We start from the raw sequence: 18,293 nt of genomic DNA, 5'->3' as shown, positions 1-18,293 counted from the left end.
CCCCTGGAGCTTAAGCGTGAAGGGGGGCCATCAGGTTGTAGGGAGGCTGGTGTCTCGGAGGAAGGTTAGAGCCCATTGAGCTGATTCATGCCAGAATGAGGTGAAAATGATGTCTGGGCATCTCTGCCTTCAGAATAACCTCAGTGATGCGCCAGTCACTAAGACACATCAATGCAATTGAGATCAATCGCACTGGGCAGCATGTGTTGAAAAATTGACGGTGTGTGATACGAGTGTTATTTCTGACTAATGTGTTCATCCCTCAGATGAGCCATCTGCCAGATCTGGCCAGGAGGCTGATGATCCTCCATTGACATCGGAGCATGAAACCTCACAAGATGCACCCTGGCACACCATCTTTCAGCATCAAGCACCAGCATAGATACCAGCATGTTGGTGAGCATTACCATGTTGGATGAGTTGGTAGTGCACAGCAGTGAGGGCACACCATGCTCGCTGGTGGAAGCCGGGACTGTCCAGGGCGTCAGCAGTCGATGGAGTGCTGGAGATAGGACCATTCTGAGTCCAAGGAAGAGCCTCGAGTTGTAAATCAGGCGGCAAATGCTAGATGTCTAGCAGGATGTGTGGGGAGATCTAGCTGAGAACCTGGAGGGTCAGCGTGCCATGGAGGAGTCCTTGCGGAGCATGAGCGCTGCATTGGCTCAAAGTGCTCAACCTCATCCACTGCGAGAGTGGACACTCTCACAGAGAGGCAGCTCCAGGAATGGAATGAGGCGTTCCTGAGGCTGCGAGAGGACATGGAAGCCCTCACAGGCACTGACCTCAGGAGGTCACTGCCAGTGTGGGAGAAGGATGTAGCAACCAGTCTCTCGAATGGGTGCCCAGACTTTTTTTAAAAAGTGAGCAGGGAGGTGATGACTCAATGGCTGTCATCTCTAGGGCCTCCTCTCACTATGCCCCGGACGAGGACAGCTGGTCCAATGCTTCACTGCCAGTCACTGCCATCTTCCGAGTTTGCGGTGACTGAGGAGTGCCCAGCCACGTTACTGAGTGAAATCTCCCAGGTGGTACTTGCTCAGGCCCTACCGGGTAGAGAACGAGCGGCAAGGTCTTCTGTATGAACAGGGCATCAAGGTCAGCAACTTGCCTCTCATGCCACTGACAGCAAGGGGATGGGGCCGCACCTCTATTTGGCACCAACAAACGTAAGCTGAAGACACAGCACAGCCAGGGATATGTACAGGGTGTTTTTACTTTCTTTTGTTATCACTGTATATTGTTGATGATTAAACTTGAGATTTTTGCTTTGTTTTGCGTTATTGTCCTCATAAGCCATCAGTGTTGTATGTGCTGAATGGTTTCTGCCTCAAAAATGGCTGTGGATAGATGCCCGGGCTTTCAACCTTTATTACTAAGGTAATTACACTGAACCATGGCCTCCCTGGTGTCCTTGCCCGCCTGACGATTACTGATTTCAGCCTCCTTGTCCTCTGTCGGCTGCCCAGGACCTACATCTTATCGACGTCAGTGTCCTCATCTGAGCCTTTTGCAGCAGCATCAGCATCTTCCTGAACCAGAGATGCACCTCTGAGAGAACGATATTATAAAGACTGCAGCATACAATGACGATGAGTGACACTCGCTCAGACGGATAATACAGTGTGTCCCTGGATCAGCCCAGGCATCGGATCTTCTTCAGCAGGCCAATGGTCCCCTTCACTATCGCCCTTGTGGATACTTGGCAGCAGTTGTATCCCTTCTCTGCCTGTGTCCTCAGATGCCGGACAGGTGTCATCTTCTATTTTTTCAATGGATATCGTTTGTCACTAATCAACCACCTGTCCTGGCAAGCTGGAGCAATGAAGATTCTTGGCACTTGTGAGTGGCAATGTATGTAGGCATTGTGGGAGCTGAGACCTGAATAATTTGAGCCGTGTGGCCACAAACTATCTGAACGTTCATGGAGTGAAAGCCCTTCCTGTTCACCTGGCTGGCGCTTTGATTGCTACAACGGTGCAATCAATGGCATCCTGGATGCGGGGAACATTTCAATTGCGGTGAAAGAAACCGCTGGCCTGTTCAGCCTGGCTAACTTGGTCCATCCTGAAATGGAGGAATATTCTCATCCGCATGAACAAGAGTGTTAGTCACCAGCTTCACACAGCTGTGTGCAGGTGACTTGTAGACTCTATAAAGATGACCCACAGAGCCTGGAATGATCCAGTGACAAAAAAGGTTCAGTGTCACAGTGAGCTTCAGGGCCATGGGCATTGCGTGTCCACCCACATAACTGGAGGCTATCTCCAGGCCAATCATCTGGCAGGTGGTTATGGCTTCCTGCGGCACTGGTTAGCGGTGGCGTAATGGTATTCTCACTGGACTAGTAATCTAGACACTCAGAATAATGATCTGACGACCTGCTTTCAAATCCCACCATGGCATATGGTAAAATTCAAATTCAATAAAAATGTGATCACATTAAATGGCAGAGCAGACTTGATGGGTTGAATGGCTCACTTCTGCTCCCATGTCTTATGGTCCTCTTGTCATGACCAGGTAATTTGATCGCTGCTTGTACACCTTAGCAGCTTGGTAGTGGCGTCTTCTGTGGGGATGTCATCCTTGCCCTCCCTGCTGGCTGTGATGAACCTATTCCTCTGCCCAAGGGGGATGCTTATGACCACCAGGCCTTCTCTCTCTTTGTCCCCTATCTTGCTCCTCAGAGGTGGTGCTCCCTGCTGAATATACTATACCCATCTACAGGTTTACAAATGAGGCTGATCCATGCACAGAGGGTAACAGAGGGACCCACATCTCCAGTGCCAGAGGATAGAAAAGTAATGTAATCTCCACACTATGATGAACCTAACACAGAAAAAACACTCTTGATACTCCTCAAAAACACCATCTCATCTCACTCTCAGAAACTCCTAACTCCTCAGCCAGCCTTTGCTCCAGCCTCCATTTATCCCACCCTTGATTGAAACAAGTGAAAAACCAGTTGGTCTGCCTGTTTATGTTGCCTGTGCGACAAGCTTAAAATTCCACAGGCAACTTAATATACTGGTAAATTGGAGCGATAATTCCTTAAAACTGACAAAATAATCATCAGCTGCCGATCTGCGTCTGCACTCGCCAACCGATATATCGTGAAGTCAGGTAGCGTGCCTGCTGTAATGATGTGCTCTTTAATGCCCTTCAGCTGGGCACGTGGACACCCCATACACCAAATTCTGCCTTATAGATGTTTTAAAAAGACTCAACAAAGTTACCGTTGATCCTGTACAAAGTAAATCTGGGGAGACAATAATGGCAAATAGGTATTTTGAATATTGAATAGGTATTTTGCATTCCCTTAGAGTATAAAAATAGCATGCCAGAAATAGCTGTAAATCAGGAAATGGAGGGAAGGAGGAACTCAGTAAAATTTCAATCACCAAGTGGTACTTAGCAAATATTTAATGTAACTCCTTTATTCAAAAAGAGAAGGGGATAAAAAGCAGGAAACTATAGACTAGGTAGCTTAATATCTGTTGTAAGGAAAATGTTAGAAGCTGTTGTGAAAGATGCTATGGCAGGGCACGTAGTGAAAATCAGGCAGAGTTAATATGGTTTTGTGAAAGAGAAACCACATTTAACAAATTTGTTGGAGTTCTCTGAAGAAGTAACATGTGCAGTGGATGAAGATGGATATACTGTACTTAGCTTTCCAGAAGGCATTTGATAAGGTGCCTCATAAGGTTATTGCAGAAAATGAAAGGTTATGGTGTAGGGGTAACATTATTGGCATGTATAGAAGATTGGCTAGCTAATGGATAACAAGGATAGCATGAATGGATCATTTTCCACTTGGCAGGACGTGACCGGTGGCATGTCACAGGGATCAGTGCTGGGGCCTGAACTCTTCACAATTTATATAAATGATTTGAATAAAAGGAACGATGATATGGTTGGTAAATTTACTGATGGTACAAAGATAGGGAAGTAAGGTCTGAAGAGTATACAAAGAGGCTACAAGATGACATAGTTAGGCTTGGTGAGTGGGCAAAGATCTGGCAAATGGAGTATAATGTGGAAAAATGTGAGGTTGTCCATTTTGGCAGGATAAATGAAAAGCAGATTATCTAAATGATGAGAGGTTGCATCTGTCCTAGTGAATGAATTGCAAAAGGTGAGTATACACACAGCAAGTAATTAGCAAAGCTATTAGAATGTTATTGTTTATTGCGAGGGGAATTGAATACAAAGGTAAAGAGGTGATGCTTCAGTTGTACAGGCATTAGTGAAACCACATCTGGAGTACAGTGTAGACAAATTTGGTACAACAACCATCATTAGGGAGAAGGTGTTGCATGAACTAATGGGATTAAAGGAAGATATGTCTCTGGTTCCTGATGGCCTCCACCCTAGAGTATTATAGGAGGTGGCAGCAGAGATAGTGGGTGCATTGATTATGATATTTTAAAATTTCCTGGATTCTGGAACGGTCCCGATGTATTAGAAATACGTTAATGTGATGCCCCTATTCATAAACGGAGAGGGGCAGAAAGTAGGAAACTATAGACCAGTTAGCTTGACGTCTGTGGTGGGGAAGCTGCTAGAATATGCTTCTTTTTATTTATCCTGTTGAAATTTTCCCAGGTTATGGAAGTAAGGAGCAATGAGAAGTTGAGGTGAAAATTAGATCAACCACAATCTCATTGAAGACCGAGCGGTCTACTCCTGCTCCTAATCTGCATGTCTGTATGCTCCTGCATGCCCCATGCTCCTGTTTTCTCTGGGGTCTGCTCTTCCCATGCTATGCTTCCCGAGTGCCCCTGCTGCCCGAGTGCTCCCTCCGTTCTCTGCTCACCCAACATTCCTGCCCTTTCTGTACGTCTGATTGGCAAACTCTGCAGTGAGAGGCAGCATACACACTCAGTGTTACTCTTTTTCAGAAACATTATTAAAGCACTCTTTTCATGCAGCGCTTTCATATTATATATTACAATTTAGATAGTGGTAGAATCATAGAATTCTTAAAGAGCAGAAGGAGGCCATTTGGCCCATCGAGTGCACCAACCCTCTGAAAGAGCACTCTACCTAGGCCCACCCCCCCACCCCATTCCTGCAACCCCACCTGAAAGGGTATCGTTTTTAGACCTTATATTGAAATTATTTGTATTTTAAACTTTAGTTATCCAATAAGTGCTAAAGGGGTTAAAACTCTTCTGTATCAATCTGCACACATACACAAGCTATTTATAGGTACAGGAAGCATGCCCAAGGACATATTTCGCTGAATATGTGTGACATAGAACATACAGTGCAGAAGAAGACCATTCGGCCAATCGGGTCTGCACCGACCCACTTAAGCCCGCACTTCCACCCTATCCCCGTAACCCAATAACACCTCCTAACCTTTTCTTGGTCACTGAGGGCAATTCATCATGGCCAATCCAGCTAACCTTCATATCTTTGAACTGTGGGAGGAAACCGGAGCACCTAGAGGAAACCCACGCAGACACGGGGAGAACGCGCAGACTCTGCACAGACAGTGACCCAGCGGGGAATCAAACCTGGGACCCTGGCGCTGTGAAGCCACAGGGCTATCCACTTATGCTACCATGCTGCCAGTAACCCATCACAGTAATTTCATTGCAGTGTAATGGAAGCCTACTTGTGACACTAATAAAGATTAAAGATTAGATGGGACTGGGAAAGATGAGCCGCAGATCGGTCTTTATCAAAAATAAGGGAACAATGTATGGTCCTTTCAGCGATACCAAGCTGTCTGGTAGGAGACATGACTGTCCAGAATTGCTATTGTAGCAGGCCATTTGTACCTTGGTAAACGGATTATAAGTTGGAAGAGTCAGACAACCAGGTGATTGTAAGCCATATTCATAATAAGGAGCTGGTGATAAACCAGGAGACAACCTGTACATGCCTTTGTTCTAATTGGATAGTTTACTTAAGCATGCGGACCTTTGATATGATTGTCTAATTATTCTCATGCACTATGCATGATGTAAACCTAATCGATAGTTATGAGCTTCAAAACACACTCACAGTGAGTGAGAGGCCACATCCAGAGTGAAACCAAAGACAGAGTGAGTTTTTAAACTTGCGAATTTGAAGCAGAGTAGGGATTCGCTGCAGAGCGGGAAGAGGTGACCTTTGCTTTTTCTCCTTGCTTAGGAAATTTTAAATCTTCAGAAGTGTGGTCTCACCTTGCTGCAGCTGAGGCTACAAGGGAGAGAGCTGATTGGTAAGTAATGGGCAAGGTCGGTAAGTCATCAATTATAGTTTGAAAATGGGTTTTGTGGTTTAGAATCTGTAAGAGCTAGAATCGGCAGTAACAAGCAAAGAAGGGCCATAGTGAATTTGATTCAATCTAATATCAAGCGTCTTCCAAAGCTTAATTTAAAAAGGTACGTCATGGCAGGAGAAAAGCTTTGGTTTGCTCCTAGTGCTCCATGTGGGAGGACAGGAACATTTCCAGTGCTCGGGGCTAGCATGTGTGCAGGAAGTGTCTCCAGCTACAGCTCCTGAAAGCCAGAGTTTCGAAGGTGGAGTGGCAGCTCGGCACACTGTGGAGCATCCATGAAGTGGAGTGTCGTGGATAGCACATGTAGAGAGGTGTCACACCGTAGGCTCAGACTCTGCAGGCAGGAAGGGAATGGGAGACCACCAGGCAGAGCAAGAGAGCTTGGCAGGCAGTGCAAGAATCTCCTATAGCCATTCCCCTGCAAAACAGATACACCGTTCTGGATACTATTGAGGGGAATGAACTCCCAGGGGAAAGCAGCATCAGCCAAATTTATTGCACCAAGGTTGGTTCTGCTTCAGAGGACAGGAGTAAAATTGGGAATGCAATAGTTATAGTGGATTCGATAGTAAGGGGAATGGATAGACAATTCTGTGGCCGCAAACAAGACTCCAGGGTGGTATGTTGCTTCCCTGGTGCTAGGGTCAAGGACGTTTTGGAGCAGTTTCAGGACATTCTGGAGGGGGAAGGTGAACAGCCAGTGGTTGTGGTGCACATTGGTACCAACTACATGGGGGAAAAAAAGGGATGAGAGCCTGAAAGCAGAATATAGGGAGTTAGGACGAAAATTGAGACCTCAAAAGATAGTGATCACAGGATTACTACCAGTGCAACGTGCTAATCAGAGTGGAAATTGTAGGATATATCAGATGAATGCGTGGCTGAAGAGATGGTATGAGGGAGAGGGTTTCAGATTCCTGGGTGATTTGGACTGGTCCTGGGGGAGGTAGGACCTGTACAAACTGGACAGGTAACACCTGGGCAGGACCGGGACGGATGTCCTGAGTGTAGTGATCTGTACATCTGCACATACACCAGGGACTGCAGCACAGATGTGACAGCCACAGCATCACTAGGGGAAGCATCAGACGGGTATAAAGGGTCAAGCCCAAGGCAGGATCCTCCTCTTTTAGAAGCACAGAGCTAGTGAGCAGCAGCACACAGGGATAGCTTAGCATAGGCAGTTTACCTTAGTTTCACTGGTGATACCTCTTGATTGTTTTATAGTTGAGCTCTGGAAGCAGAACAAACCCTTTGAATAAAGTGTTTGTTTTAACTGTAAGTCTACAGTCGTTATTCAGAATTAGAGAACAACACACGGAGGGGGGTACATGCTAGAGCAGTTGGAGAGGGTTTAAACTAATATGGCAGGGGATGGTATCCAGATTATATGTCTGCAAAAGCTGTGATTAGAGTTACTCATGGGAGGCTCTGGTTTTTAGTTTCATTTTCAGCCCTGCCCTGTGTCTTGTTTTTAGTTTCAATTTGAGAGTCCTGCTCTGGATTATGGAGAAAGGAGGTGTGTTACTCAGGCTGACTTCTGAAACTGTTCATTTTAAAAGTTGTTTTTAAGTTTGTAAATGATAAAGTTTGTTTCAATATAAAAGATCCCGAGTTGTTAGTGGAATCACTCCTGGAGTGAAGTACCTTTCTTCACAGTTTACAAATTGAAAAATTGTTGGGGGTCTCGTCCGTTTCCCAATTTAAATTTGGGTCTGGTCTGGCTATTGTAACACTATCAATTTTAGTTATAACCATGTATTAAATGGCAAAAAGCGAGAGAGAAGTGGATCCATCAGCATGCAGTTTACAAAATCTCAGTCCTGTTTGTATACTGGAATATTTCTTATCCATTCCACAACTTCTTTAAGCTAGGTCTCTATTATCACCACATCATTATATTTACCCATGGCTTTCTGCAACTGTAGCTAACCACACTCTGTGCCTTGATGCTTATGAACCCATTATTGCATTCGCTCTTATCTGACCCTTTCTCATACCGTACTATTTCCACCTCTAATTTTCTTTTCTTTTTTTTATAAATATAAATTTAAAGTACCCAATTCATTTTTTTCCCAATTAAGGTGCAATTTAGCGTGGTCAATCCACCTACCCTGCACATCTTTGGATTGTGGGACTGAGGCACACACAGACACGGGGAGAATGTGCAAACTCCACAAGGATAGTGACCCGGGGCCGGAATCAAACCTGTGTCCTCGGCGCCATGAAGCAGCAGTGCTAACCACTGCGCCACCGTACAGCCCCTACTCTAATTTTCTACTCTCTGAATTCTCTATGCACCTTTGTTTCCCTCTCAGATATTATTCACTACAACCTTTTCAAGTTTGTTTAAACTCTCCCTAATGCACTTGTCCGACCTGCACATGTGAATCTCCCGCAGAACTGGTTCAAAAGTTCCAGAAATCGAAGGTCCTCTCTCCTGCACCATCTCTCTAGTTACACATTCATCTACCCAACCCACCTATTTTTTTTTACTCATTCATGGGAAGGATTAAAAAAATCGAAGAGAAAGCCGAAGCAACACTCATGATGGCTGGCTCCCACCATTTGAAGAGTCGGTGGGGAACACATTCGCTCGCTGCCCTACTGCCATTTTACACTCTAATGAGCATTGATTGCCATTAGGCGGGAATTCCACCACATACTTTGGAGGAAGTCACACCTTGGGAGAGCCTCCGGCCAAGTTGACTGGCTAACAGCTCTCCAGTCCGTCAAATTACGGCTCTGCAGTGCCGGAAGAGGAACTGCACGGAGGTCCCTGAAATTAAGTCCCAGAAACCCAGGTAAGTGCAAGTGGTCCCAGCGCAGAGAGGGTAGGGAACACTTGGGAGTCGTGAGGGAGACAATCGTAGTTTCAGGGGATAGGTCGGGGGCGGGAGGGAGATATGGAGATTTTTGGGTCTGAAGGGGAGTGCTTCTGATGGAGGTGTCGCCCGGTATCTAACTTTATTTCTAGGTTTCCCCCACAAAGCTTCAATCCGTTTAGCAGGCTAATGAGATGGGGTAGAAACGGGCCTTAAATGGCCATTAATTGAAGCTCAGTTGAGGCAAGGGAGGACTTTTGTTTGAGGCTTTGCCTGCCCTACCAACAATCACTACAAGGTTGGAGCGGATGGGAATCCAAAGGGAATCTAACCCACTGAGGACAGAGGGGCGTAACATTTTGGCCAAAGTTCGGGGTCCAACTTTTCTGTCCCGAAGGAGAGTCATATTGGAATCAAAACATTGGCAGAACCTTCTGTTCTGAAGTCCAAGTACAATGGCGGGAGAGGCTGACCACCCGCAATTGCACTGTTCAGCTTGTTACTTATGCATCCTTACGGTCATGGCAAGGGCAAGCAGGAAGTCATTATCTCATATGTCATAGTTCCGGGCGACATATTTAAAGGGTACCTGGACAGCTCCCCTACGGTCCCCTTCTCCTGCCTTCCATTTCCTGTCTCCATGCCACTGTTCACCTTTCGCCTGCCTCCCATGTCCAGCTTTGGCACAGATTGCGCGACCAGCACTAGATACAAGTGAAATTGTGAGCAGTCCCCCAGAAGGTGAAAGCAGTGTCCACTCACTCGCTTCCAAGTCCTGGAAGAAGTCAAAGCTTGCCACGTGTACGCCATTTATGTGTGGCCATAAAACTGAACATTCTAATTTATTGCTGGTCGGGAGCTAATTTGGGAGGGTATTAAATTCCAGTGAGGTGGCCTTTTAATAAGCTTGCAATGTAATGATGCTAATGCACATAAAAGGGTTTCCTGACAATGTTTGTTGGGAAGCTTGACCTGCCTGTCAGGTTACAGGAATAGAATTCTGACAGTTCATCCCAATGTCAGGAAACTAGGGTTGGATTCTCCCAACAGGCGGCTAAGTGCCGACGGCAGAGTAAAAACGGGAGTGTTTTACTCCGGCGTCGGTGCCGTTCCAGGACCCCATTCTGCGGCTCACAGGGTGCTAGGGCGATGCTATCCAGCTGCCGATTCTGGCCTGAACCCGGCGCTGCGAGGTCTACGCATGCGCAGTTGGGCCGGTGCCAACTAGCGCATGCGCAGTGGCCTTTTTCCCCGCGCTGTCCCCGATGCCAAATGGCGCAGGGCTACAGGAGCCGGCGCGGAGGAAAGGAGGCCGGGAGGCAGAGAGGCCGGCCGCCGATCGGTGGGTCCCGATCGCGGGCCAGGCCACTACGGAGCGCTCCCCTCCCTCCCGGGGTCAGACCCCCCCCCCACAACAGGCCGCCCCCGGACCCTTCAACGCTGAGGTCCCGCTGGCTCAGAGGATGGTAGAACGGGGCCGGCGGGACTTGGCTTTTTGTTGACGGCCGCTCGGTCCATCCGGGCCGGAGAATCGGCGCGCCGGCCTGGGCGTGAGAGTCGGCGCATAACCCGACCGGCGCCACACTGCGGAGAACTTAGTCCCGGCGTCGGAGCGCGATTCGCACGGCGCCACGCCGAATCTCCGACGGGCAGGGGGTTGGAGAATTCCACCTCTAATTTTTGTCCTCATGTCAAATAAACTCCACCTGCCACGCTTTCCCTACAGGAGGGACAGAAGATTCCACTTGTTAATTCCTGTTTCCCAACAGGTACTGAGTTTCTTTTCCAAAACTTTCTGCTGTCATTTCTTATGACCGATTTCTAAGAGAGGCGGAGAGGCCTGCCCAAGAAATCTTCAGACAGGGAACAGAGTGTGAGGGATGGGGTGATATCTCAACTGAACAGGATAACGGTTTGGGGTAAGAGATTGATCAGATGGCAAACCGTGGGAGAAATTGGGGAGAAAGTGTTAGGAATCAGCTTGCAGATTGTTCAGTGGAGGTAGATCACCTGAAGATTGCCAGGTGGGGTTGTCAGATGGGAGGTAAATCATGCGGCAGTTTAAAATGCTGGGGAGGGCCCATTTCCGGTAGCGGCCATGACCTGCTAGGTCACGCGAACGGCAGCTCCCGCCGGGATCGGTGTTTCGGGCCGCTAAAAGGAGCAGCGGCGACAGTTAACAGGAGGGACCGGCGTGGGAGAGCCCCCCCCGCCGCTGGTGCATGGAGAGGACCAGGAGCGGAGACGGCAGACGCGCGAACCCGGGGAAGAAGGTCGAGAAGGACAAAATGGCAGCCGGAGAGGATCGGGAGGTGTGGGCCCAGTGGGACAGAGAACAGCAGGAGCTCCTTAAAAACTGCTTCATGGAGCTGAAAACGGAGATGCTGGCCTCCATGGAGAGAATTGTGGTGACCCAGAAGGCGCAGAAGAAGGAGATCAAGGAGGTGAGGAGGAACGTGGCGGAGAATGAGGACGAGATCCTGGGCCTGGCGGTGAAAGTGGAGGCGCACGAGGCGCTCCATAAGAGATGGCAGGAGAGGCTGGATGACCTTGAGTGCAGATCTCGGAGCCACAATCTGCGGATCCTGGGCCTTCCTGAAGGAGCGGATGGAGCGGACGCGGCCACAATGTTGGGGACGCTGATGGGCGTGGGGGCCTTCCCGCGGCCCTTGGAGCTGGATGGGGCGCACAGGATTCTCGCCAGAAAGCCGAGGGTAAACGAGCCACCGAGGGCGATGGTGATACGGTTTCAGCGCTTGGCAGACCGGGAGCGAGTCCTGCGGTGGGCAAAGAAAGAGCGGAGCAGTAAGTGGGAGAATGGCGAAATCCGAATTTACCAGGACCTGGGAGCTGAGCTGGCGAGGAGGCGTGCAGGTTTTAATCGGGCGAAGGCGGTCCTCCACGGTAAAGGGGTGAAGTTTGGGCTCCTGCACCCGGCGAGACTGTGGGTAACATACCAGGACAGGCACCACTATTTTGATACCTCAGACTAGGCGTGGTCGTTCATCAGGCAGGAGAAGCTGGACCTGAACTAAGGGACTGTTGTATGGGGGTCAAATGTGTGGGTGGGGAGGGACTGACGGGAGGACGGCAGGTAAAGCATAACTTTATGGGCATGTCTGCCCTAGTTTGGTTGGGGGTTTTGTTGTTTGTTTTGCTTGTTTTCCAGGTGTTTTGTTTTTCAGGTGTTCGGTGCTAGGGGGTGGGAAACGCCCGGGACAGGCTGTCCGGCGCACGAGGAGGTCCCAGATGGCGCTTGCCCCTCTACCTTGCGGGGGGCGGGTAGGGCGGCCCGAAGGAGGAAACAAGTTAAGGGTTGGTAGATAGAGGTGGGAGCGGCTGGGGTCAGCATGGGTGAGCTGACTCACGGAAGCACAATGGGGGGAAACCAGAGCTAAGTGGATGCTTGGCCGGGGGGGGGGGGGGGGGGGAAGAGGGTCCAGGGGAGCCAGGTGAGGGGTATGGATGGAGAGTCGGGCGAGGGGGCCGCCGGGGGGAGGAGGGAGGCGAGGGCACGCGGTTGGCCGAAAAAGGGAGATGGCTAGTCGGCGGGATGGGGGGGGGGGGGGGGGGGGGTGGTTATCCCCCCCCCCCGACCAGGCTGATCACGTGGAACGTGAGGCGCCTGAATGTGCCAGTCAAGCGGTCCCACGTGTTCTCGCATTTAAAGGGATTGAAGGCGGACGTGGCCATGTTGCAAAAGACCCACTTAAAGCTCGCAGACCAGACGAGGCTAAGGAAAGGATGGGTGGGACAGGTGTGTCACTCGGGGTTAGACTCAAAGACCAGAGGAGTGGCTATTTTGGTCAGTAAACGAGTGGCATTTGGGGCGGGGAGCATTGTGGCGGAGAAGGGGGGCAGGTATATAATGATGAGTGGCAAGCTGCAGGGGACCCGTGTGGCGTTAGTGAATGTATATGCCCCGAACTGGGATGATGCGGACTTTATGAGGCAGATTTTTTGTTGGGTAGGATCCCGGACTTGGAGATAAGTCACCTGATTATGGGAGAGGACTTTAATACGGTCTTGGATCTGAGCTTGGATCGTTCCAAGTCCAGAATGGGAAAGAGGCCGGCGGCGGCCAGGGCCTTGTGGGAGTTCATGGGCCAGTTGGGGGGATGGACCCCTGGAGTTTTACGCGGCCAAGGACGAAGGAGTTTTCCTTTTTCTCCCATGTCCATAAAGTCTATTCGAGAATAGACTTCTTTGTGTTGAGTAGGGTGTTAATCCCGAGGGTGGAGGGGGTAGAATACTCGGCCATTGCGGTCTCGGACCATGCCCCGCACTGGGTGGACCTGCGACTGGGGGCAGAGCGGGGTCAGCGCCCTCTCTAGCGACTGGATGTGGGGCTGCTGGCAGGTGTGCGGGCGGATAAGGAGGAGTATTGAGAATTATGTGGGAGCGAATGACACAGGAGAGGTGACGGCGGCTCTGAAGGCGGTCATTAGGGGAGAGTTAATTTCCATTAGGTCCCATAGGGAGAAGGAGAGGGCGGAGAGGGAGAGACTGGTGGGAGAGATACTCAGGATAGATAGGAGGTACACGGAGGCCCCAGATGGGGGGGCTGTTGAACGAGCGCCGGAAATTACAGGCGGAGTTTGACCTGCTGTCCACGGGGAAGGCGGAGGCGCAGCTGAGGAAAGCGAAGGGGACAGTTTATGAGTATGGGGAGAAGGCGAGTAGGATGCTGGCACACCAGCTGCGCAGGAGCGAGGCGGCCAGAGAGATTGGGGGAGTGTGGGATAGGGAAGGCAACATGGTGCTGAGCCCAGAGAGGGTCAATGAAGTCTTCAGGGAGTGCTACGGAAGGTTATACGAGTCGGAACCGCCCCCCCCCCCCCCCTCCCCGGGTAGGGGCAAGGGATGAGGCAGTTCATGAACCGGTTGAGGTTCCCAAGGGTGGAGGCAGAGTGGGTGCAGGGACTGGGGGCCCCGATTGGGTTGGAGGAGGTAGTCAGGGGGCTGGCAGGCATGCAGACGGGCAAAGCCCCGGGACCGGACGGCTTCCCCGGAGAATTTTATAAGAAGTTCTCGGAGCTGTTGAGCCCGCTCCTGATGAGAACCTTCAATGAGGCAAAGGAGAAAGGGATCCTCCCTCCGACAATGTCACAGGCATTGATCTCGCTTATCCTGAAGGAGAAGGATCCGCTTCAGTGTGGGTCCTACAGTCCGCTATCGCTCCTGAACGTGGATGCCAAGCTGTTGGCAAAAATTCTGGCCACCAGAATAGGGGACTGTGTCCCAGGAGTGATTGGGGAGTGAAGGGCAGGCAGCTGAACGCGAATGTGAGGCGGCTCCTGAATATTATCATGATGCCCTCGGGGGGGGGGGGGGGGGAGTGGAGTTGGTGGCTGCGATGGGACGTGGAGAAGGCCTTTGACAGGGTGAAGTGGGAGTATCTCTGGGAGGCGCTAGGCAGGTTTGGATTTGGGGAGGGATTTATAGGGTGGGTCAAGCTGCTGTTTCAGGCCCCTGTAGCTAGTGTGTCCACAAACCTGCTACGGTCGGAATATTTCAGGCTGCATTGGGGGACGAGACAGGGGTGTCCCCTGTCCCCATTGCTGTTTGCCCTGGCAATTGAGCCGTTGGCCATTGCGCTCAGGACTTCGGGGGATTGGAGGGGACTGGTGCGCGGAGGGAAGGAGCACTGGGTCTTCCTCTACGCGGATGACCTGCTGTTGTATATTTCGGACCCGTTAGAGGGGATGGGGTGGTCATGCGGATCCTGGGGGACTTCGGGAGGTTCTCGGGGTATAAGTTGAACATGGGGAAGAGTGAGCTGTTCGTGGTCCACGGTAGGGGCCAGGAGGAGAGACTGAGGGAGCTCCCGCTCAGGATAGTGGAGAGGAGCTTTCGGTACTTGGGGATACAAGTGGCCAGGAAATGGGATGCCCTGCTTAACTTAACCCGGCTAGTGGAGCAGATGGAGGGAGAGTTTAAAAGGTGGGATATGCTCCCGCTTTCCTCGGCGGGACGGGTGCAGACTGTGAAGACGGTTCTCCCCAGGTTCCTCTTCGTATTTCAGTGCCTCCCCATTTTCATCCCCAAGTCCTTCTTTGAGCAGGTGAATAGGATTGTGACGGGATTTGTGTGGGCGAATAAAACCCTGCGAGTCAAAAGGGTATTCTTGGAGCGTAGCCGGGAGGGGGGCTCTGCCGAACTTCTGCAGTTATTACTGGGCGGCCAATGCGGCCATGATCAGGAAATGGATGATGGAGGAGGGGGCGGCGTCGTGTAGAGGAACCAGTCTGGGGGCACTTGTTATGGCTCCGCTGCCGTTCTCGCCGGCGCGATACACCACTAGTCCGGTGGTGACGGCGGCACTGAGGATCTGGGGGCAGTGGAGGAGACACAGGGGAGAGGAGGGGGCCTTGGTGTGGGCCCCGATATGGAATAACCACAGATTTGCTCCGGGTAGGTTGGATGGGGGTTACCAAGGCTGGTATAGGGCAGGTCTTAGGAGGATGGGGGACCCGTTTATAGACGGGACATTCCCTAGCATGCAGGCGCTGGAGGAGAAGTTCGGCCTACCTCCGGGGAATGCGTTCAGGTACCTCCAGGTTCGGGACTTTCTTAGAAAACAGGTGGGGACGTTTCTGCTGCTGCCCCCGGGTAGGATCCAGGACAGGGTGGTGTCTGGCATCTGGGTAGGGGAGGGGAAGGTGTCGGACATATATCAGGAGCTGCAGGAGGTGGAGAAAGCCTCAGTGGTGGAATTGAAGGGCAAGTGGGAGGAGGAGCTGGATGAGGGCCTGTGGGCAGACGCCCTGGGCAGGGTGAACTCCTCCTCATCATGAGCCAGGCTCAGTTTAATTCAGTTTAAGGTGGTGCATCGGGCGCATATAACGGCGGCAAGAATGAGTAAGTTTTTTGGGGTGGAGGACAGGTGCCCGAGATGTGCAGGGAGTCCGGCGAACCATGCCCATATGTTTTGGGCATGCCCGGCGTTTAAAGAATTCTGGCAGGGGTTTGCGAGGGTGATGTTTAGGATTTTGGACACTCGGGTGAAGGCGAGTCCAACAGTAGCGATATTTGGAGTGTCAGAGGATACGGGAGTGCAGGAAGCAAAAGAGGCCGAGGTACTGGCCTTTGCCTCCCTGGTAGCCCGGAGACGGATCTTGCTAATGTGGAGGGACTCAAAACCCCTGGGTGTGGAGACCTGGGTTAGCGGTATGGCGGGGTTCCTCAGCCTGGAATGAATAAAGTTTGCCTTGAGAGGGTCCTTGATGGGGTTCTCCCGGCGGTGGCAACCTTTCCTTGACTTTCTAGGGGAGCAGTAAGTGTCAGCAGCAGCAGCATCCTGGGTGGGGGGGGGGGGGGGGGGGGTTCAGGTGGGGTTACTGTTGGTATAATGAGAGTTGGGCATGGAGGCAAAACCTACCTTGTTCTGTTTAAAAAAAAATTCTGTTGTGTAAGTAGTTTCACTGTAAGCTTTGGGATATGTTTGTTATTTTTTATTACTATCTGTACTTCTATTTTTGTTATGTAAAAACGCTCATTGGAAAAACTTTAATAAAACATTTATTTAAAAAAAATGCTGGGGAGGGAGGCATGGAGAGAACCATTCCTGTTTTTCTTGGCCGACAAGCAGTGCTGGTAAAACACCCGCTGGGTTGGGACACCCTCTCATTTCTTCAGCTCCTGGATTGCCCTTGTTTTAGGAAACCCAGCTCAAAGCCAATAAATCTAAATGGCTGTTATAATCATGCTTGTTCTTTATTAATCCCTGTATTTCCAAATACAGATTAATTCTGTCTCTCAGAATTGCTTCCAATAGTTTTGCTACCACGGAGTTTAGACCGATTGGCCTGTTGTTTCATGGTTTATCCCTTCCTCCCCTCTTGAATAATGGCACCACATTGACTATCCTCCAGTCCTCCGGCACCTCTCTTGTGGCCAGATTGGAACTGAAAATTATTGCCAGCACCCCTGCTATTTCCTTCCTTGTTTCACTCAACAGCCTGGGATACATTTCGCCTGGGATACATTTCACCTGGCCCTGGATATTTATCTACTTTTAAGCCTGCCAGACCACTCAGAATCTCCTCTCTGTCTATGTTAATTTCTTTAATTTTATCACACTTGTGACAATAAGCGATTATTATTATTATTATTAGTGAACACCAGCACAAAGTATTCATATAGAACCCGATCTACCTGCTGTTTGGAGTACTCAATAACTGCCATAAGCCTTTTTCCTCTTTATCCAATGCGGTTCTCCCCCCTGCCGATTATCCAGGGTTCACTGTATTTTTTGGTCCCACCATTTTTCTTCATTAGAACATGCTGGTCCTGTATTCTCCCAGGTTCCTTCTTGAATGCGTCCCACTGCCCTGTAATAGATTTACCTAAAAGTGTCTGCTCCCAGTACATTCTGGCTAAATCATATCTGAGCTTGTTAAAATTGGCCTTCCTCAGTTTAGAACTTTGATTTCAGGCCCATCCTCGTCCTTTTCCATAACAATTTTGAAACAGAATTATGATTGCTGTCTGCAAAATGCTCCCCACTGACACTTCAACCACGGTTATGTTACCTAAAATTAAGTCCAGGAATTCGTCCCTCTCTTATAGCACCTTCTATGTACTAGCTTAAAAAGTTCTCCTGGACACATTTTAAGAATTCCGCTCCCTCTAAATCTGTCACACCATGACTACCTCATTTATTGTTAGTTATCTCACTTGGATGGATGGCTGGTTCATGATGTGGAGAGATGGCAACAGCATGCGTTCAATTCCGTACCGTCTGTGGTTATCCACGAGGTTAGCCTTCTCAACCTCAGCCCGTGCCCGAGGTGTGCCTCAGGTTAAAATCACCACCAGTCAGCTCTCTCTCAAGGGAGAGCAGCCTATGGTCCTCGGGGATTATGGCGACTTTCATAAATACATGACAGAAACTGTGTTTCTTTAAGTAGCTTCTTAGAGAAACTGGAGTGCTACCCGCTGTATACATACTTGTATTGAATAAAATGCTACTTGATTCATCTGACTCTGTATCAAATGTCTTTAGATATGCCACCACACAGTCCCACAACAAGCAAGTTAACAATACTTTGAGATGACAATAAGAAGTACATAGGAACTAGGAGCAGAAGTAGGCAATTTAACACTTTGCGTCTGCTCCGCCATTCAAAACAATAAAAGTCCTTACCATAGATAAAGGATAGAAAATCATCTTGGGCTGTGTGCAAAATGGGTGG

The 18,293-nt window shown here is 49.9% G+C and overlaps 1 protein-coding gene across 3 annotated transcripts in view; it reads right to left on the bottom strand.

The window, feature by feature from the left end:
* Positions 1-18,293, bottom strand: part of oxr1a (oxidation resistance 1a) — a 704,666-nt gene that overhangs the window by 108,259 nt on the left and 578,114 nt on the right. The window lies entirely within an intron of this gene.

The sequence above is a fragment of the Scyliorhinus torazame genome, chromosome 11, assembly GCF_047496885.1.
Source record: "Scyliorhinus torazame isolate Kashiwa2021f chromosome 11, sScyTor2.1, whole genome shotgun sequence".
In the NCBI taxonomy this organism is placed as follows: Eukaryota; Metazoa; Chordata; class Chondrichthyes; order Carcharhiniformes; family Scyliorhinidae; genus Scyliorhinus; species Scyliorhinus torazame.
The sequence above is the reverse complement of the archived record's forward strand: the minus strand, read 5'-3'. Positions and strand labels throughout refer to the sequence as shown.